General features: G+C 42.8%; 1 protein-coding gene across 2 annotated transcripts in view; it reads left to right on the forward strand.

Annotated features, from left to right (window-relative positions):
* LOC146406843 (uncharacterized) overlaps window positions 1-19,435 on the forward strand; it is a 103,532-nt gene extending 84,097 nt beyond the window's left edge. Inside the window, exon 4 of one of the 2 annotated variants that reach the window (XR_014815894.1) lies at window positions 16,563-19,435. The gene's annotated coding sequence lies outside the window, so the exon portion shown is untranslated. Of the gene's footprint in view, window positions 1-2,210; window positions 3,530-16,562 lie in introns of those variants that run through there. The other variant, XR_014815887.1, reaches the window with a different exon arrangement.
* Window positions 19,436-20,693: the final 1,258 nt, after the last annotated feature.

The following is a 20,693-nucleotide window of genomic DNA, read 5'->3' on the forward strand; positions in this document are numbered from 1 at the left end:
GAAATCCCCAGCATGGGAGGCCTGGATAACATTCATGTATGGTCTTTGTACTCCTGCAGGTGCTGATAATATTGTATATTTATTAGGCTCACAGGCTGTGCCAGGCACCCTAGGTGCTTTACCTTATTTCTTTTTCACAATGGCCAGTATGAAGTGGGTTCTGTTAATATGCTTGTTTTGGGGGTGACAATGGAAGTGCAAAGGGTTAAGTGACTGGCTCAAAATCACAAAGCCTTTAGTTGATGGTGCCAGGACCCCAAGTTGGAGCCCAGGGCCCTGCCCGCTCAGCAACATGGCTCAGGCCTGCTGTACCTGTGTGCATGTACCCATACGTGCTTTTGGAGAGGTTTTTATTTGGGGGGTTGGGCAGCAAAAGCCCCCCTGTTCTCCCACCTCAGGTGGTGTAGCTGAGAAATGAAAAGAGCTCTGAGAGGCAGCTGGGAGGCAGAGGGCCAGGGCATCTCTTGAGATCAAGGATTCACAGAGACCCTGGGACAGGTCGGTCCATGGGACATAACTTGCAGCTTAGGCTCCAGATATTTCCTTGAAGGACTTCTGGATTGTGTGTTTTGCTCAGCTAAATAAAATAATCAGAATACTTTTCAACTCTTACAGGATGTTTTAACGGATTCTATAAATGGCATCATATTGTACTTTTGTGTGTCTTGGTTCCTTTGTTCAACTTTTTCTGCTGTTCATCCATATTACTGTATGAAGCATATATTAATTTCCACTGTCACAAAATACCCTGCTGAAGGACTATGCCAGAACATGTCTTTTCTATTGTTAATGGGCTTTGGAGTTGTTCACACTTCAGGGCTTTTCTCAGGAATGATGATCAGAGCCTCTCTGTGGCTGTATCCCAGTGCATGTCTGCAAAGTCTTCTCTAGGGTGTACGCCTGGTTGTAAATTCTGAGTCACAGGGGATGCATACCTTGAGCTTTGTCATAACATCAAACTATCCTCCTTGGTGGCTGTCCCTGACTCTCACTCTCACCAGCAGTGTAAGAAGTGCCTGTGCCTTCATTTCCTCAACGACAATGAGTACTCTTAGAACTTGAAAATTTGCCAAAGTGTTAGGTGTGTGATGATCTCAAGTCTTTATGATGCATTTTCTTGATGAAAAATAACATTAGGTAGCTTTTCACGTGTTTATCAGCTGTTTGGATTTTCTCTTTTGTGAAGCATAGTTTATTCTTTATTGTTGTCTTTTTAGGGACGCACGTATGACACACGGAAGTTCCCACGCTAGGGGTCAAATTGGAGCTGCAGCTGCCAGCCTACACCACAGCCACAGCAATGTGGGATCCAAGCCACAAGTGGGACCTACACCACAGCTCGTGGCAACACCGGATCTTTAACCCACTGAGTGAGGCCAGGGATTGAACCTGTGTCCTCATGATACTAGTTAGATTCATTACCACTGAGCCACAGCAGGAACTCCCAGGAGCACTTATTTAAATGTTTTAAAAATGGCTGAAGCACGTGGAAGTTCCCTGGCCAGGGATGGAACCTGTGCCAGAGCAGTAACCACAGTAACCACAACAGTGACAATGCCAGCTCTTTAACCCACTGAGCCACCAGGGACTTCTTGTCTTATTTAAAAAAAATTTTTTTTTCCTCTCACCAGGAATCCTTTATGTATTTTGAATAATTGTCCTTTTGTTAGTTATATGTATTTCAATTTTTTTGCCACTTTGGTTTTCATTTGTACTCTATGATTTTTTTGATAAGTTCTTTCAGCATGGTTGAATTTACCAGTTTTTTTTTAATGGTTAGTGCCTTTTGTGTCTACTTTATAAAATCCTTCCTTATTCTAAAATTATGACAATATAGTCTTCCCTCAAATCCTTAGGGTTTCAGAGCCCCAAGAGATACCAAAATCCTTGTATGCTCAAGTCCCTTATATAAAAAAACCCATAATATTTGCATACCACTGACACATATCTTCCTGTATACTTTAAATCATCTCTATATTACTTACAAAACCTAATACAATGTCAAATGCTATGTAAATAGTTGCTGGTGCACAGCGAATTCAAGTTTTGCTTTTGGGAACTTTCTGGAATATTTCCCCCCTGATTATTTGAATCCACAGGTACAGAACCCACAGATACAGAGTGCTGACTATATTCTGCTTTATTATAATTTAACAGTTTTATTGCCTCAGATATTTTAAACCCAGCCTCACCTGCATCCTTTCTTTCAGAGGCTCCAGGTACCTGAGTTTTTCTGAGACTCTGAAATACCAAAAGACCTGCTTCTTGGTTTCATCTGCTATCAACGGAGGTTTCAACTTTTTCTAATCTGCTACCAGGCACCAGCCACCTTCACTCCATCATCTGCTTTTCAGATTCCAAGTGGTGGTGTTTTCATCTACTTTTCCTGTTTCCTCTGTCTGTGGTGTGCACACTTGTGTGCATACATGCACATACACTTTTATTGTCACAGTGGTGGGTTTCAGGGGGAGAGGCAGTGCATTCAAGTTCAAATCTCCATGTTTACATGGAAATCACAGCAGCATTGCTTATAATAGCAAGACTGGAAAGAAAGTAAACATCCACCCATAGAATTAAAGCACAGTAGGTCCTCACAACAGAATACCACACAGCTGTACAGCATTGTGTTACACAGAGGCAGGCTAGTGTGGTGGCTGAGAACACAGACTCTGACACCAATTGTGTAACTTCAGGTGAGTTACTTTACCTCTCTATCCCCTAGTTTACCCATCTGTAAAATGGGATAATAGTACCTACCTTGAAGAGCTGTTGTGAGGATTAAAAGAATTACTATATGTAAAGAAAGATGAACAATTGCAGGTTCATAGTCAGGAGTACGTAAGAGTGATGACTATTAAAAGAATGAAGTGGGTTTACACATGAAGATATGTCACTCTCTCTAAGGTATATTACTCATTTAAAAAAGGTAAAAAAACCAATATGTATAAAAGAAAAATGCATATAAAACAGTATGAGCACCTTTAAAAGTAGAAATATGCATACATATATGCTCTGAACATTTCTGAAAGGATACTCAAGGAATTGGAAAAGTATTATCAGGGTAAAAGGTAGAGGTGACAAGTTTAATGTCTTTGTATATTCTTTGATTTTTTTCTTTTTTTTTCTTTTTTTTGGGGGGGGGCCCACCTGTGGCATATGGAAATTCCAGGCTAGGGGTCAAGTCAGAGCTGCAACTGCCACCCTACAGCACAGCCACAGCAATGTGGGATCAAAGCCACGTCTGCGATCTGCGTCACAGCTCATGGCAATGCCAGGTCTTTAACCCACTGAGCAAGGCCAGGGATTGAACCCACATCCCCAAGGATACTAGTTGGATTCATTTCCACTGAGCCACAATGGGAATTCCCCTTTGTTTGTTTGTTTTTTATTATATGTGCTTAGTACTGCTATAATTTAAAACAAGAAAATTAAAATGTAAATAACTGTTGAAGCTGGGGGGCTGTTACATTATCTCTACTTTTGTGTATTTTGAAATATTTTCGAATAAAAATTTTTTAAATAAAGTAAATCATTGTTTTTGTCAGATACTGTCTAAAATCCAGTGGTGAAAGCTGGATGACATAAAATAAGTCCTTAAAGAAAGCCTCCTCATCCAGCCACATGGGGACATTCCCACGGAGGCAGGTAAGAGCCAGATTGCAGAGAACCAGTCTTTCTAGAAGAGTACTACTGAGGTCTTAGTATTCTTGCAGGAATTTTTTTTTTTTAATTTCTGAAAATTTTCTAGCCTCTAAAATGCTTTTTTCCTAGAGATCCTTGTGTTCGATATTAGGAATCAATCAAGAACTGCCTTTGTAGTGAACTTTTTGTTTTCTGGACAGCTACCTACAGGCAGAATGACCCACCATTTGAAACAGAATTAACTTCTCAACTCCCATAGCAGGTTATCAACCCTACCATCTACTTACTTGCTTTCCAAATTATACGCACCTACCCTCCTGTAGGAGACAAGCATTCCAAACTCTCACCAATAGGTTCAATTTAAACTAGCATTCACTCAGCTCTTATCACTGGATGGGAGAGGTGGTAATCAGAGCTGATTGCCTACATAGCTTGTGCATTACACATATTTCTTTAAGTATTCTGAGTTCTAACCTTTGATCAGATTAGAACATCAGAAACCTCGATATTTGAGCTATATTAGATTAGCCCATCATAGGAGGATCTTAAATTGCCTTAGCCTTTATCTAATGTTGCCTTAAAGAAGTGGCCATATGAAATTTGCTTCCACAGCTGCTATAAAATGTTCATTACACCACCCATACAAAGCCACCTGAAAAGTCTGTTTCAGAAATTAGGGCCAAGAAAACTTTAACACCATAGAATTGAAGCGATTTCTTCCAATAATGAAAATCACATAATTTAATCATTTTCTTTTTCTCAAGCTATTGGGAAGCTCAGAAATAGATTCACAGCCCAGTCACGTCATTCTCTTCACCAGAATAGTATGGTATGCTTGTATCTTCTTTATTTCTTCATCTTTAGTCACGTCATTCTCTTCACCAGAATAGTATGGTATGCTTGTATCTTCTTTATTTCTTCATCTTTAGTTTCTATCTCATTAAGTTTTATGTATGTCTGTTATTGCCTCTTTGAATCTTTTTTTTAAACTTAGTTGATCCTCTTCAAAAGCTTAATAGACTCTATCCCAAAGAGGTACATACTTCTTGGGGCACTTGGGTCAGGATCTTTTTCTGCTGGCAGGATCACCAGGAATAGTTACATGAACACATGGCATTTGAACCGAGCCTTTGGGGACAGGTAGGGTTGACAAACACTAGGGAGAATGTTACTGGTGGAAGAAGGTTTAAATAAAAGAGTGATGCAAAGAATGCACAGGCCATTTGGGGGGACTAATAGGGTTATTTCTGGCCAAGGTTTGAGGTATAAGATGACACAAAGGGAAGCCAAGCTGGAGGGACAGGTAGGCCCAGGTCAGAAGGAACCCACGTGCCAGGCTGCCGTATTTAGCACTACAGCATAAGGGAAGGATTTGTTTTCTCTGTTTAGGCAAAGGCTTTCTAAAAACTATCAAGACAGAGAATTTAAAGATAAAATCAAATGATGCAATTGCTACATCAAGGACCGAGGTGATGTGGCATGAAATGCAATTAAAAGGACTAACCGAGGGCTTAACCTTGGAAAGAACAATGAAGAAGAGAATAACATCAACATACAGGCACAGAGGCCAGGCTATTCCCCAAACTCTGCTACTATGGCTGCTTAAATCATGCTTTTCTTTAGGGGTACCTGGGTAAACATTAATCAAATAATGTCACACACTGAACCACAGCACTAAAATAGATTCCTGCCCAGGAGTTGATGAAGGGAGCTGTTTTGTTTCAACAGAAGACTTCAAGCCAGTAACTTCAGAGGGTATAGTAGAATTTAATGCTTTCCATTTTGTCTTTTTGACATAATAGAACAAAACAGCACTCAGTGGTAGATGCTGCAACCATCAGGTGAGCCCTTGAGGGCAGGAAGGGATGACAGTCCTTCCAAAGAACATCATAAAGGCTTTCTAAAAGAAACAAAAACACTAATTCAAAAAAATACATGCATCCCAATGCTCAGAGAAGCATTATTTACAATTGCCAAGGTATGGAAGCAACCCAAGTGCCCGTCAATAAATGAGTGGGTAAAGAAGATATGGTATATGTCTACACAATGGAATACTACTCAGCCATAAAAGAGAGCAAGATTTTGCTATTTACAGCAACATGGATGGACCTGGAGGGCAGTATGCCAAGGGAAATAAGTCAGACAAAGAAAGACAAGTACTGTATGATATCGCTTATTTGTGGAATCCAAAAAATGAAACAAACTAGTGAATATAACAAAAAAGTAGACTCAGACATAGAGAAGAAACTAGCAGTTACCAGTGGGGAGAAGAGAGGTGGAAGGGGAAATACAGAGGCAGGGATTTAAGAGATACAAACTCTTAGGTATAAAACAAGCAACAAGGGAGTTCCCATAGTGACGCAGTAGTTACAAATCCGACTAGGAACCATGAGGATGCAGGTTCGATCCCTGGCCTTGCTCAGTGGGTTAAGGATCTCGCATTGCTGTGAGCTGTGGTGTGGGTTGCAGACACAGCTCGGCTCCTGCGTTGCTGTGGCCGAGGTGTAGGCCGGTGGCCACAGCTCTGATTGGACCCCTAGCCTGGGAACCTCGATATGCCACAGGAGCAGCCCTAGAAAAGGCAAAAAAGACAAAAAGCAAACAAACAAACAAAAAAACCCAAAAAACAAAAAACAAAAACCAAGCAATAAGGATATATTGTACAACATGGGAATTATAGCCAACATTTTATAATAACAGCAAATGTCCTATAACCTTTAAAAATGGTGAATCACTATACTGTCCACCTGGAACTTATATTGTACAGTAACTATACTTCAGTAGAAAAATAGTAAATACAAGGAAAAAATTCACAGAATACTTAGAGTTGCCTCATGCAGATTTCTTTCTTTGAGGTATTTATCTCCTTTGGAATATTTGTTACTGACAAGAATGAAGAGATAATAAAACAATTCCCATAAAAAATAAAATAAAGCCTTTCTAATGGATCAGAGCAGCTGAATCTTCTGATCTATCTAGGACACAGGCATTGGAAAAAGTGAGATTGTGAGACACAATATACCTCATGATGAGACTGATAAATAGGACATGCCACCACCTTGGAAGTCTTCTTGTCTAAAATAATTAAACCTGAGTCTAATCATGACTTTATATGTAATTTTTTTTTTTGGCTGTGCCCGCAACATACAAAAGTTCCAACACCAGGGATCAAACCTACGCCACAGCAGCAACAACAGTGGACCCCAAACCTGCTGAACCACCAGGGAACTCATAGATGTAAATATTATTTTATGAGAGAAACAGCAGGAAGAACTAGTGACATGACACCCTGAAGAAGGAGTTAGATAAACCCAGAATGTGCAACATTCTACATGATGTGGCCCATTTTCAAACAAATCAGTGGCATTATTTTTATTTTTTAAGTCTATAAGAGAGTAAAATAAAAAGGAGTTCAAACATAATAATCAAATGTAATATGTGGATCATATTTGGGTCCTGATTTGAATAAATTAACCTTAAGAAAAGTCATTTTATTTTATTATTATTTTTTTATTTCTAGGGCCATACCTGTGGCATATGGAAGTTCCCAGGCTAGGGGTTGAATCAGAGCTGCTTAATCTCCAAAAATTTATAAACAACTTCTGCAGTTCCATACCAAAAAAACAAACAACCCCATCAAAAAATGGGCAGAAGATCTAAACAGACAATTCTCCAAAGAAGACATACAGATGGCCAAGAAACACAAGAAAAGATGTTCAACATCACTCATTATTAGAGAGATGCAAATCAAACCACGATGAGGTACCACCTTCTACCAGCCAGAATGGCCATCATCCAAAAGTCTACAAACAATAAGTGCTGGAGAGGGTGTGGAGAAAAAGGAATACTAGTACACTGTTGGTGGGATTGTAAATTGGTGCAACCACTGTGGAAAGCAGTATGGAGATGCCTCAGAAAACTAAACATAGAACTACCATTTGATCCGGCAATCCCACTCCTGGGCATCTATCCAGAGAAAACCATGACTCACAAAGACACATGTACTCCTATGTTCATTGCAGCACTATTTACAATAGCCAAGACATGGAAACAACCTAAATGTCCATCGACAGAGGAGTGAATCCAGAAGATGTGGTACGTATACACAATGGAATATTACTCAGCCATTAAAAAGAAAGAAATACCAGCATTTTTTGCAACATGGATGGACCTAGAAATGATCATGCTAAGTGAAGTCAGCCATACAATGAGACACCAACATCAAATGCTTTCACTGACATGTGGAATCTGAAAAAAGGACAGACTGAACTTCTTTGCAGAACAGATGCTGACTCACAGACATTGAAAAACTTATGGTCTCCAGAGGAGACACTTTGGGGGGTGGGGAGATGTGCCTGGGCTGTGGGATGGAAATCCTGTGAAATCAGATTGTTATGATCATTATACAACTACAGATGTGATAAATTCATTTGAGTAATCAAAAAAAAAAAAAAAAAAAAAGAGCTGCAGCTGTGGCCTACGCCACAGCCACAGCAACAGCCATGCCAGATCCAATCCACATCTGCAATCTTTGCTGAAGCTCACAGCAACGCCGGATCCCTAACCCACTGAGTGAGGCCAGGGATCAAACCCACATCCTCAAGGATGCTAGTCAGATTCTTAACCTGCTGAGCCATGATGGGAACTCCAAAAAAGACATTTTAAAGACAAAGAAATTTGAATATGGGCTGGTTACTAGCAGATATCAAGGAATCACTGCAATTGTTCAAATAGGATAATGTCATGTTGGTTATGTAAAAAAAAAAAGTGTCCTCATCAGGTAGAGAGGCATACTGAAATTTTTACTAGAGAAATAACATGGTGTTGAGAATTTGCTTTAAAAAACCTCCAGAAAAAAAATTAAGGGAATAGGTGAAGACTTGCAAAATAATTATAACTACTGAAGATAGATAGATGATGGGTACAAGCTGGGTTTCACTGTATTATTTCTTCTGATTTTGCACATGTTTGAAAATTTGTCATAAAGAGATATTTATGTATTTATTTATTATTTTGTCTTTTGTCTTTTTAGGGCTGCACCCACAGCATATGGAGATTCCCAGGCTAGGGTCTAGTTGGAGGTGCAGCTGCCAGCCTATACCACAGCCATAGCAATGCCAGATCTAAGCATGCATCTGCAATCTATACCATTGCTCACGGCAACACTGGATTCTTAACCCACTGAGCAAGGACAGGATCGTCATAGATACTAGTCTGGTTTGTTAAACACTGAGTCACGACTGGAACTCTGAGATATTTATTTTAATGGATTCTTTACCATGACTAGTTTGAAAAGTTTCTATTTGTTTTTGTATTTGATGAGATAAAGGGGTTGTTTAGTGCACAGTGTGTGAATTTGACATAGACTAGGCCCAGTAGATTCTTGAGAAACTAAATGTGTTATTTTATCAAGTTTGAAATGACACTGCTCTGTAGTTGTGGTTTATGGAGACCAGAGATAGGAAAAATCTTTCCTGACTCTCACAAAGAAAATTTCCTTGCACTAAATCATATTCTGGCTTTTCTTGCATAGATCCCTGGAAGTAACAGTCCCTTCCATGGGCCACCAGAGACTGGCTTCTTATTCCCGGGTTATCCAGGCCACAGCTAAGCCACAAGGCCAGGACCTGGCATGGTAACCAGCCTCAGGTTGCCAGTGTGGGTACCCTGAGCTGAAATTGGGTCTGCTACAGTACACCTGCTTATGTACTGATCATATTGAAAAAAACTGTGTTCACCTGTTCTGATGCTTGGCCAGCAAGTATACTTGAGCATTGATCATGTGCAGATTAAGAATGTAGGTCTTGGTGTTCTTGCTGTGCCTCAGCAAGTTAAGAACCCAGCTAGCATCCATGAGGATTTGGGTTGTATCCCTGGCCTCGTGGGTTAAGGATCCGGCATTGCTGCAAGCTGTGGTGTAGGTCGCATCAGATCTGTGTGGCTGTGGCTGCAGCTGGCAGCTGCAGCTCTGATTTGACCCCCAGCCTGGAAACCTCCATATGCTACAGATATGGCCTGAAAAAAAACAAAATGAAAACAGACAAATAAAAAAAAAAGCAAAAAATAAAAAAGGTAGGTCTTTTGAAATGTATGGCTGAACTTTATCTCTTAAGTCAGATCTCCTCTACCTTCATCATCACCTCCACCATCACTGTCACCACCATGTCTAACCTGAGAGGGTCAAATGGAAGAGTGCTCCAAGACATAAAGCCAGTGACTAATTATACTTGGGCGAATTGGACACCCACCCCTCCCCAAAAGGAATGGTAGGCAGTTTAGCAACAACACATGATGTTCCTGTTTTCTTGAGGTCACATCCTGTTCATTCTTGGTGGCGGATGTTGGGAGGCACCACCCAGCTCCCCTCTGGGAATAAAAGATCTAGTTATTCAGCTGCAGGCAGTGTTGCCAGCAGGTGGCTCTCAACTGTCATCTCTCTTCAGGAATCACTTTGGCTGGAGGCAGCCACTGTGCCCCAGGTCACCCCACTTCATGGGCAGCTGATGCATGGTTGACCCCGGGGGTACAGAGGCTCTCCTATCAGTGAGACTTGAGACGGCTCTGAAGGTCCACGCTGGCTCCTGAGCTCCCTGCAGGATTAGTTGAAGCCTTTGGCGAGGCTGCATCATAGCCCAACTTCTCCCTCTGCCTAGTCCTGCTTCTTTCCTTTCTCTTCTACACATGTTGATCCTGTGGACACTCCCCAACAGCCTTCCTACAGCTCATCTCCATCTTAGTGTGTGCTTCCCACAGAGCCCAGCCTGGATTCCTCCCCAGAGAGTAAGCTAGATGCCCTCAAATGAGCTGTCCTGCCGTCTGCAGCTGAAAGAGATGACGGGTAGAGCCGAGCCTAACTCCCGCATCAACCTGCCTCCTCAGGGGATTGAGAGGATGAAGGTGCATGTCAGGTGCCCACAGACAACCCACCCATCCCACAGAAAGGTCCACAGGTGCCACTGTTGCCAATACCTCCACTTCCAACTTCTCTGCTTAAACTACTTGGATACAAAGAATACTAAAAATTGCCTTGCTTAAAAGCAATTCTTGTTGAGTTATTAATGTTATTATAATATTATATCATTATCACGTGTTGGGGCAATTCAGGCAGGGACTAAGACAAGCGTAGGAACAGATGTGTCTACTCTGAATGCCAGTAGTTCCATGAATCTGTCTGTGGAGTTGACTGCTGTGCCTGACACAGAACCTAGCTTTCGGGAGAAGCATGCTAAGTATTCGCTTAACGTAAGAAAGAGAGAAGAGAGGGAGGGAGGAGAAAGAAAGGAAATTCCACCTTCATCATGAACCTCTTGTTGGTGTCCCAACCAGGATAACATATATTCTGTCCCGGAACCTTGAGCTACTTGAGGGATGGGTCCATCTATGTTCATCTGTTTATCCCTAGTGTCTGTTGCTGATTGTGGCACACAGTAGGTGCTCAGGAAGCTAGGTCTTGAATGAAAGAAAGGAAAGAGGCTCTATAAATAAAGGGCAGTGTTTAATCATCTCTTGCTGAGTAACAAAACATAGGAAATCTTAAAAAAAATTAAAAAATTAAAAATTAAAAAAAATTTTAAAAGATAAAAAAAATCCACTGGGAACTATATCTAGTCACTTATGATGGAGCATGATAATGTGAGAAAAAAGAAGGTATACATGTATGTGTAACTGGGTCACCATGCTTTACAGTAGGAAAAAAAATAATGTATTGGGAAATTAAAAAAAAAAAAAAGATCAACAAAACATCTGAAATCTTACCAGTTTAAAATGACCACCATGGGAGTTCCCGTCATGGCTCAGCAGAAATGAATCTGACTAGTATCCATGAGGACAAAGGTTTGATCCCTGGCCTTGCTCAGTGGGTTGAGGATCTGGCATTGCCCTGAGCTGTGGTGTAGGCTCCAGACGAATCTTAGATCTGGCATTCCTGTGGCTAGGGCACAGGCCAGCAGCTACAGCTCCGATTGGACCCCTAGCCTGGGAACCTCCATGTGTCATGGGTGTGGTCCTAAAATTTTAAAAAAATAAAAAAATAAAATGGCCACCATGATCTGCCTACCACTCTGGGCTCAGCTGGTCAGTGTCCTGTGGGGTCACTCATAGGTCGAAGGAGGCCTCACTTGCACATCCAGGCTACCAGCCAGAGAGTCTCAGGTCTTTTCCACGTGAGCTCTCCAGCAGGAGAGTCCTAGTTTTCCCTTGGTGATGGCAGCTTCCCCTAGGGCAGGCCCCCATATAACTATGTTGTCAAACCTCTGGTTGGGTCACATGAGTTGGTGCACATTGGCCAAGACAAGTCACGTAGTCCAGCCCAGCATCAGTGGTCCAGCCCTACATGCTATGCGGAGGGTTCATTAGAGGCCGTGTATCATGTAACCACCTACTACGGGCACAATGACCCAGATTTAGCCACTTAGGACCAGAATTCTGGAAGAATTCTTCTATTAGTGGTTTCTAGGTAACTAGAGCTTGGGTTTAGGAATTTGGGAGGCAGTAAAAAAGAACTGGCCAGGCAAATCCCTACAAAGGAGCTGAGTGTGGCAAACACCTGGGCCACCATCCACACTGTGACAGGTACGGGTGGCCAAGGGTGGGAATTGTCACGTGGCTTCTGGCAACTATCTCCTCTGAGCTTAGGTCAGCTTAGGAGTCCCATCTTCTCCTAGAATTCTAGGGTAGTGGGCTTGGCCACCTGGCTTGGGGGTAGGGGGGCGACTGTGTAAACAAGGAAGCTGAGGATGAAGGGATCAGAAGCAGAGATGCAGGGACGGGCCTGGGAGCTAGGGCCAGGAAGGTCTCAGCCATGCCACTGCTTCTGAATTTGTCATTGAAGAATCCTGGCTGGTCCCCCACATCATGCACCCCATGCTTGGTCCCCTATGCACCCTGGATCCTTCACGTTCAGTGCTCAGGGCCTCTCTCCACTCTTTTGAAACCACTGGTTATTCCACACTCTGAGTAATTAGTAAAATTAGTCTGCAGCAATTATGTCATTTCTCTTCTCATTTCCTTTAACATGGTATAAACATTTATGCAAATTGAGAATATCTTCAATAATCAAATATTTATATAACATCGGCTGTGAGACAAAAATCAACAGAGTTAAAAAATTTCCAGGGTAAACTGTTTCAAATCCTGAGACTTCTGGACCTCTGAGGCTCTGTCTGGGAAGTGATTTATTTGGGAGGCATGGGAGGAGGGGAAGAGGGCAGTCTGTAGCTAGTGATAAGCCTTTGCGGTAGAGGTGAATTCACAAATGACTGTGCTCAGATGGACCTCTCCTTTAGAGCCCTTCTTCTTCACACCACTACCCAAAATAGACAAAGGGAAAACATCTTTTTGCAATGATTTAATACAGAAGAGTGACCTGCAGAATACTGGCATCTCCATTATGGCCAACACATTAATGAGGGCCACAGTTGCTACATTTAGCAAATAGAAATGTAGGCTGCCTAGATAAATTTGCATTTCAGACAAACAAGGAATAATTTTTAGGATCTTAATATTGCATGGGAACCATGCAATATTTGGGACATACAAATACTGAAAACGTGTTTGTTGTTTATCTGAAAATTTAACTGGGAATCCTGCATATTCCTGGGACCCCAAGTGAGGGCAGGATTTTTAAGGGATACTCTTAGGTCTTTCAAGGAGGCAGCTGTGGGGTGGTGGGAAAAGAACAAGCTTTGGAGTCAGATCTGGTGGGACTGGGTTTGATCACTTGATTAGGAACATGAGCAAGTTAATTCACCTGAGCCTCCATTTCCCAGCTGTAAGTACTTATGAGGCGATAATACTTCCCTCATGAGGTGGTTGATAGAATTAGAATTGAAAATTCATGAAACACTGTAGCACAAATTATCAGCACACGGTCATTGCTTCATCATTGTTCGTTCCCCTCTCTCCTCACACTGCCCTCTCTTATTTGGGGTCGGTCACTGAAGAAGAATTGTGCTGGGACTCTGAGAGATACAGTGAGCCCTCCAGCCACTTGTGAAACTTTCACCTTCCAGCTTTTATGGGGCTTCAGTAGTTCCGAGTCAGAGCCTGATTGACAATTTGTGGGACAGCCCTTCATCCCTGAGACAAGGGGCCCATCTGGGGCCATTCCAGCGACACTAAACCAGGAGCCCCTCGTCTACCTAGTAACTCAAACATTCAACAATTCTACCAGAGACCATTAGTGCAGCTCTTCACAGAAGGGGCTGATTTTACAAATCAAGTTCCCTTGGCTTGTGAACTGCTGCCAGGGAGGGCAGGAGAGTCCTGCCAGGTAGCTCCCCACGTGTTTCCCTGACACCCCATGGCTGATCCATCTTCACGTTACTCTCAATTTCCCTGCTTAATGAAGACCTGCCCAATCCGTGCACCAAAGATGATGATTCGTTCAAGCTGTGTCTTTGTCTTGATACTAGGTTAATTTAATTATTTTGATTAGAGTGTTGATTCTCTAATTATGTTCCCTTTGGACTAATGCTAATTATTTAAAATCTGTTTGTAGCATGCCTGGGTTGAGGGAAGGAATTAGAGGCAAATTGGGAACACAGTATATACTCTAACCCAGTTGTGCCGAATTCTAGAAGTAAATAATTCATATGTACCATGTAGACAGCTAACAACAACAACAACAAAAAAAGCCATTTCCTGCAAGAGAAATGAGAACAGTCCAAGGTTACCATTGTTCTAATTATGGTTTCGGTTTTCCCCAGAGCACAGGAATCTTCACATTCTTTTCAAAACAGCATTAAGGAAGTTGAAAGCGTCCCTTTAATGAAAATATAACCTCATTTGAATGGGTTTAAAAATACCCCTTGAGCACAGGATCAATTGCTACACGTGTACTGCCTGTGTATCAAGGATGTTGGTTTTAAAAGTTTTAATTACATAATAAGAGGGAAAAAGCCATAATTTAAGAGTGCAGTTACCCAGAAGAATACTTTATCTCATTATTAACTTCTTCAGATAGATCGAAAGCCCACAGAAGCCTTGCTTTTAGGAAATAAAAGAAAGTGCTCATCATTAGAAACTATTTTAAACTGGTTTCAAGTCAGTTTGTGGACAATACCAAGTGCTGATGAGGAGGCAACTGGATCTCATCCACTGCCACATTGCAAACCTACACTTAGACTGTCCAGCAATCCCATCCCTAGGTATTTACTCAAGAAAAATGAAAATGATGTTCACATAAAAACCTGTATGTGAAGATTTACAGCAGCTTTATTCATAATTACCTCAAACTGGAAATAACCCAAATGTCCCTCAACTGGTGAATGAATAAACAAACTATATCCAGGCTCAAGAATACTACTCAGCAATAAAAAGGAACAGACTATTGACACATGCAAAAACGAGCATTGTGCTCAGTGAAGGAGGCCAGACTCAAATAACTGCACGCCGTGTGACTCTATTTGCTGTGGAAAAGGCAGAGCCCTAGGGACAGAGAACAGATTTGTGGGTGCCAGGGGCTGGGGGTGGGATGGGGTGGTGGGGTGGTTTGCCACAAAGGAGCAGGAGGAAATTTTTGCAAAGATGGAAGTGTTCTGCCTTGATTATGGTGGTGGTTACACGACTACCCGCGCTTGTAGAATTCATAGAACTGCAGTCCTTGAATAGGTGAATTTTACTGCATGTACTAAATTATATTGACTCAATAAAAGTGATTTAAAAACAAGTCATTTGGTGACTTGCTAAGTATCATGCTGATGTTCAATAAGATTTCATTAACACCTGACTCAAATGACTATGGGGAAGGTAGGCGGGTCCTTTGCTCTTCAAATAACTAGGTCAGATGTTCTGCTAGAGTTTCGTTGTTCCACCTAAGCAGACACACAGGTTGACATGGCCCATGACTGACTGTAGTGCTCTTAGAGAACAGTGGCCACCATCTGTCCCTCCTGGAAGATGTCCTCCATCCCATGGACATCTGCTCAGCATCCACACCACCCATGGATAACCAGACATGAAGTGTCAAGTAACTGTATCTATTTGCATGGTTTTAAAGATCTCTCAACCATGCAGAGGAGTGGGGGGCATGGGGGAAGAGGGGGCAGTTTCATTATTTATCATAAATTTGTAGTGAACACATAGTCATTAACACAGATCTATAGGGCCCTGCAGCATGTACCCAATGCATGTAATAAGAGACAAGTGGCCATGAGCTATGGAGAGTGGAGCTGCTTATCCTTCTGATGTTGTCTGCGAATATATATTTGCTCTAGGTGCTAAAATAGGATAGCTAGTATCATCTTATTCACAGAGCTAGAATCTCTTTGTGGGCATAGAGCCAAGAGACTGTATGCTTAGCATATAAAGTGTCTAATGCAAAGTTTTAGGCCTCACTATTGAATTTGGGAAACTAAGTCTGATTATAATAAGAGGGTTGGGGATTTTTATTTTTTTAATTTTTAAATTAAAAAAATCTTTTTCTTTTTAGGGCCACACCCAGAGCATACAGAAATTCCCAGGCTAGAGGTCAAATTAGAGTTGCAGCTGCCAGCCTACACCACAGCCACTGCCACTTGGGATCCAAGCTGCATCTGTGATCTACACCACAGCTCCGGACCCTTTACCCACTGAGCAAGGCCAGGGATCGAACCCACATCCTCATGAATACTAGTTGGGTTCTTAACCTACTGAGCCACAATGGGAACTCTGGGTTTAGATTTTTTAAAAAAATAGTCCCATCACTGACTTCTTCCACTCACATCCGTTCAACTGTAGTGTACATCATTTGCCATAGCTGAAAACACAACACTTTAGAGGAAGCAAAACAGAGTGTATATAAACATGACCACAATCCACAAAGTCATGTAACAGTGGGCAGGAATGTAAGCCCTGGGGCTTGGGTGCCAAACCCACACACCAGCTTTGTGACCTTGTGGAAGTCCATTAACCTCACTGACTCTATTCCCTCTTCTGTACAGATGACAATGGTCATTTCGTGGATTTGCTGTGGTGATTAAAGGGGATAATATATATCTGAAGAACTCTTCAGGCTGCATCAACAAACAGCTGTCATTTGCCCCAGTATTACCTGCAACCCATGTGAGTGAAGCTCCCTCTTTATCTTGAGTCAAACTCACATTCTTGTCTCCTATGACAGGACTGGCAGTGATCACTGCTGTTACTCCTGCCCCAGAGGCAGCCACAAGAGGATTTATTTACAGCAGGAATTGAAGGTCAAGAGCAGAGGCTGCTGTCAGTGGGAGAGGCCTGGGCCCAGGGACAAATGACAACTCAGCATTGGGCAAGGACCCTGGTCAGAGTTTCGGGCCCCTGGCTCTGCTGCCGCATCACACCTCAGTCCTGACAAGTGAACTCTTGTTGGGCCTAAGGTTTGTTTCTTTTATCTTCAGGTATTATTTTTTTCCCAGATTTATTGATGTAGAAGTGATACACAACATTGTGTGAATTTAAGGTATATAAAGCGCTAATGTGATTCATGTATCAAACATGATACATGAACTGATCACTACAATAAGCTTAGATAAACCTCCATCACCTCACATTACTTTTTTTTTTTTTGTGGTGAGACCATTTCAGATTTACTTTCCTAGCAACTTTCAAGTATTTAATATGGTATTGTTAACTATTGACACCACGCTGTTCATTAGGTCTAAAGAATTTATTTCTCTTGTAACTAAGAGTTTGTACCTTTGACCAGCATCTCCCCATCTTCCCATCTCCAGACCCTGGCAATCGCCATTATGCTCTCTGTATTGATAAATTGGGCTTTTTTAGATTCTGCATGCCAGTAAGATCACACAGTATTTGTCTTCCTGTGTCTGACTTATTTCACTTAGCCCAGTGCCCTCAAGGTCCATCCATGTTGTTGCAAATGGCAGAATTTCCCTCTTTTTTATGGCTGTCAGGAATTGCTGCTCTATCCTTCCTTTACCTTCTGAACCATAGCCAGCTCTGACTTAATAAAAATGCCTATTTTAAAAAGGAAGGCACACAAGAACTCTTATCTAAAAAGTTCCACTTTTCCATCACCTTAAAGAGCAAAACCTTAAATTGCGTCTTCCATCTAGAAAGATGTATCTTTTCTTGAGTCATTACCCATAGAACAGAAATTGGAAGTGGAAACAAAAGTCCTGTAATGATCTTGTCCTCACTGTGTTCTCACTTGGTATCAGAGTTCAGCAGTCTGGGGCCACTCATGGCTCAGAGGTCTGGCCTCCTCCATCCTCCTCTGGACACATTTCTGCCCACAGGTCTCACTGTCCCAAGTGGCCTTGTTTTATGTCTTATGTCAGCGGCCCTATGAATGGTATTCTAGTTGGAAAGTTATGTTGAGATAACCAGTCTATCTCTTGGGATTTGGAATTGTCTTATACATAAACTGGGTAGGGTTCATATCCATAAAGTTTATCTATAGCTGTATACCTATACATATATGCGCCAGGGCATATGGCCAGTAGGTAGTGGAAATGAAAGGATTTGACAGATGAAGATTTGGGAAGAGAGCAGCCCTCATATGTAACATGCACAGCAAAGGTCGAGGGGAGATGGAGAAACTGAGCCTGAGGAGGGTCACGAGGGAGCAAGATCAGAGGGCAGCCTCCGGAGCTGCCACGTTCTACCCGTCCTACATCTGAGGTTCACTTTCCTCTGTTTTTCTGAGATTTCTCCCTGAACTAACCTAGTTTCACCAGGGTGGGTTCCTTGGTGCAGGCTTGACTTCGAGGCAGCAGTCAGAAAGAGCTGATGGTTTTAATGACCTAGCAACTTTCAAGTATTTAATACAATATTGTTAACTGTGGAGAGCACGCTGTACATTAGATATCTAGAATTTATTCCTCTTATAACTGAGCAGGGTTGAGGGGGTTAAAAAGCCTTCTGAATCACAATGCTACAGATGCGTTCACACGCCAGAGGCTGAAATGGTGAGATTTGAGTCCAAACCCCAGCTTTGTATCTGAGGGGTCCTTCCTAAGATGGGCTCTAAACTTTGCTGTGACAGGAAAGCAATAGGCCTACTGGAGCAGGAGAAATTAATGGTAATTTCCAAGAAAAAGCCAAGCTCCAGCAAGAAGACCTCACCATAGCACCCTCTGCAGCCCGGGCCCTTGGGAGGGGTAGGGAAATGGATGACCTGGCAGAGGGGACCAGAGCTGGGACTGGACACAGGACATGAGGAGACTGGGCAGGGAGGCTCTGAGGGCCTGGGAGGCTGGGAGGGACAGAGGAGGTGCTGAGGGAACAATAAAGAATGTAGGACCCACATGGAAGCGTGGGAAGGGGAAGTAGACCAAGTGCCTGACAGAAGAGGCAGGGCTGCGGAGGACGGCTTGAGCAACAGGAAAAGAGAGAGAAAGGGACCCAGAATTAGGGAACAGAGAAGAGGTCAAGGAAGCCAGAGAGGAAGAGTGGAGGAGGATGGGGGGTGGGGGGCAGACATACAGAGAGACAAGACTTCTTGGTTCTGACATGTCCTCCTCATCAGTGACTCCTGCTACGTGTCATGGCCTCTCCTCATCTAGACTGTCCTTGTTTTCTGCTTGGTTAAAAGAAGAGCTACCAGGAGTTCCTGTCATGGCGCAGTGGTTAACGAATCCGACTAGGAACCATGAGGTTGTGGATTTGATCCCTGGCCTTGCTCAGTGGGTTAAGGATCCCACATTGCTGTGAGCTGTGGTGTAGGTTGCAGATGTGGCTTGGATCTGGAGTTGCTGTGGCTCTGGCATAGGCTGGCGGGTACAGCTCTGATTAGACCCCTAGCCTGGGAACCTCCATATGCTGTGGGAGTGGCCCAAGAAATGGCAAAAAGACAAAAAAAAAAAAAGAAGAAAAGCTACCAATACCACCCCAATCTATCTCAGAGGGAAAAAAAAAGCCAGGACCAGGGGAAACACACATCCAACCTCAGGGCCTTTGCATATGCTGCTTCTTCTGACTGCAGCAAACTGCAGTGCATGCATTGGGGAGACAAGTGCAGCTGGAATGGAGGGTAGGTGGTGTGAGATGAGCCTAGAGGGCTGGGGGCACTGGAATCTATGTGAGAGACTTTAGTCTTTTGGGGAGGATAGTTGTGGTCAAATTCATAATGCCCTGATTCCTCCTTTCCATCTTCTGTCCATCTCTGGCCAGGTCTGTTTCACCAACTACAAGTATAAATACAGCTGTACCTCTTTTCTTATATGCTGGAGCTCTTATATGTCAAATAGCTCACCTGAAAAGCCTCCCCCTCAGGCATCCTGGAACCCCAAGGGCTTATTAGGTCCAAAGAGGAAATGTTTTCCTTCCAAATACCCCAGAGAGGATGAGAAAGGCTAGCGAGCTCAGTCATGGCCTGTCACAGCCTCTTGGTCACTGTGAAGCACTGTCCCACACATACAGATGTTTGTGTGCAATGACTTGGAATTGGCTGAGGGGCAGGAGCCTCCACCTGTCCAGCCCCAACTCTTCACCACCAGCCCAGTGCCTGTTGGAACCCTTGGTGTCTGTTCCCCCAGAGGACCTCACTTGGATGCCCCTGATTCTTTTCGAGGCTGCTGAGTGTGGACTATTTCAGGAGGCTGCCAGGCCTTGTCCCCTAGCACTAGCTCTGCAGACCAAGAGCAACTGTGCAGCACTTGCGTCAGGGCATGACAGACATCCCCTGGTCTCATATCCATGAGACCAAACAACCTTGCCCAGGGTAACAAACTCTATCCCAAGGCCACCAATTCCCTCATTTCCACACAGAGAAGATGCTGGCATTTGGAGTCTGTTTTTATATTTTTCCCTCTCCCGGCATCTCCTCATTACATTATTAGTAATATATAAAATAATGGAGTTACCGTTGTGGTTCAGTGGAAATGAATCTGACTAGTATACATGCAGATGCAGGTTCAATCGCTGGCCTCGCTCAGTGGGTTAAGAATCTGGCATTGCCATGCCATGAGCTGTGATATAGGTCACAGACTCAGTTCAGATCTGACATTTCTGTGGCTGTGGTGTTGGCCAGCGGCTACAGCTCCAATTCGACCCCTAGCCTGGGAAACTCCATATGTGTGGGTATGGCCCTAAAAAGAGAAATAATAATAATGACACCAGAAAATATCAACAGA

Source organism: Sus scrofa, chromosome 1, assembly GCF_054392235.1.
Source record: "Sus scrofa isolate SSC_HxYL_T2T_F1_AM1 chromosome 1, Sscrofa_HxYL_maternal_Yorkshire_Landrace_v2.0, whole genome shotgun sequence".
NCBI classification, from domain to species: Eukaryota; Metazoa; Chordata; class Mammalia; order Artiodactyla; family Suidae; genus Sus; species Sus scrofa.